The sequence below is a fragment of the Schistocerca nitens genome, chromosome 8 (genome assembly GCF_023898315.1).
Source record: "Schistocerca nitens isolate TAMUIC-IGC-003100 chromosome 8, iqSchNite1.1, whole genome shotgun sequence".
Lineage (NCBI taxonomy): Eukaryota > Metazoa > Arthropoda > Insecta > Orthoptera > Acrididae > Schistocerca > Schistocerca nitens.
In genome coordinates this window covers 262,091,594-262,092,928 of record NC_064621.1, presented here as the reverse complement: position 1 = coordinate 262,092,928, position 1,335 = coordinate 262,091,594, and the positions used below count along the sequence as shown (strand labels likewise).

General features: G+C 40.7%; 1 non-coding gene across 1 annotated transcript; it reads left to right on the top strand.

The window, feature by feature from the left end:
- Positions 1-702: 702 nt before the first annotated feature.
- On the top strand, positions 703-784 carry Trnas-gcu (transfer RNA serine (anticodon GCU)). Its single transcript has one exon. It is a non-coding gene; the product is annotated as a tRNA-Ser (tRNA).
- Positions 785-1,335: the final 551 nt, after the last annotated feature.

Sequence of the window (1,335 nt, the reverse complement as noted above, 5' to 3'; positions counted from 1 at the left end):
AATTAGAAAGTGAATCTACCAACACTTTGCATAGACTTTGAGATATCACTATTTTTTGGCAATTCGCTAAAAATCCTACATTCTGCCACGTGTAGCTCAGCAAATAGAATGAAGATTGCACTGTTTATTGAGCTTGTCGTCAGTTTCTTATACGAATACGTATTTTTACATATTACAACCCTCATTTGGATATACAATTTTTCCTCTGATTCTTCAAGCTTCCTGTTATGGATACTGTCTTATAAACGTAAACTCTGTACATACATATAAATAATAATCTTATATTTCTTCGTTGCTTACTGTTCTCTCAGTACCCGTACGTAGTTACACTTAAATCACATTGCCCTTCCTGTTTAACAGACTAAAATTCGCTTTGCGATGATAAGCATGAGAAAAGAATAAAAATAAAAAATTTTACTTAATTACAACTCTGAAAGTGGTGCCGATAAAGGAAATGTGTGTAGCAGTTTCGCTGACAACGTCATGACTTGTTTGCCTAGCCACCTGCCTTTGCGCGCGCGCGCTGCCAATCGTAGCTGCCGCCGACCAATGGCGGGCAGGTCATCGACGCATGCGCATACATACTGCCGACGGCACTTCAAACGTCGATTATACTACAGTCCTTACGTATCCATAACATGGTTAAGAGGAAGGGTTTCGGTCTTTTCTTAATATGCCACATATAAGTACCGGCTATAACAGGACGAGGTGGCCGAGTGGTTAAGGCGTTGGACTGCTAATCCAATGTGCTCTGCACGCGTGGGTTCGAATCCCATCCTCGTCGAAAATTTTATTTCCCGTTTTCTGCTGAAAATTCAGTCTACCACTCGGCGTAATTACAAATATAACTAATAACCACTGCTAACCACATTGTCAGTATTGTGAAAGAGAGAAACAAACAATCGCACGACTACAGGTTAACCATTTCCTTAGCGTAATATTCACTACATCGTCAAATATGCGGTTTGGTACAGGTGTCGTTCTAGTGTGTCCAGGAGAGTAAGTTGAAAGCCACGCGTTAATAGCACGCATGACATGAAGCAGACATGAAAAGAGCACGCTGGTGCACTGCGGTCAACTGACACAAAAGCTTCACTTTAGTAATTCAAAAGCGTCTGAAAATAGAGGCAGTCATTTGCAGATGCACTGACACAAAAAAATGAAAAGCAACTTCTGAATAATCGGCCTCTTAAAAATGTGTCATACAGAAGCCATATCATCTGCAGGGGGGAAGGGTGGGGTGCGGCCGGAAGAAATCTAAATTGCCCAACACCAAAAGGCGATTAAAATTTATGATGAATCTTGGCATTAAAATTGAACATCTCGTACTTTGTT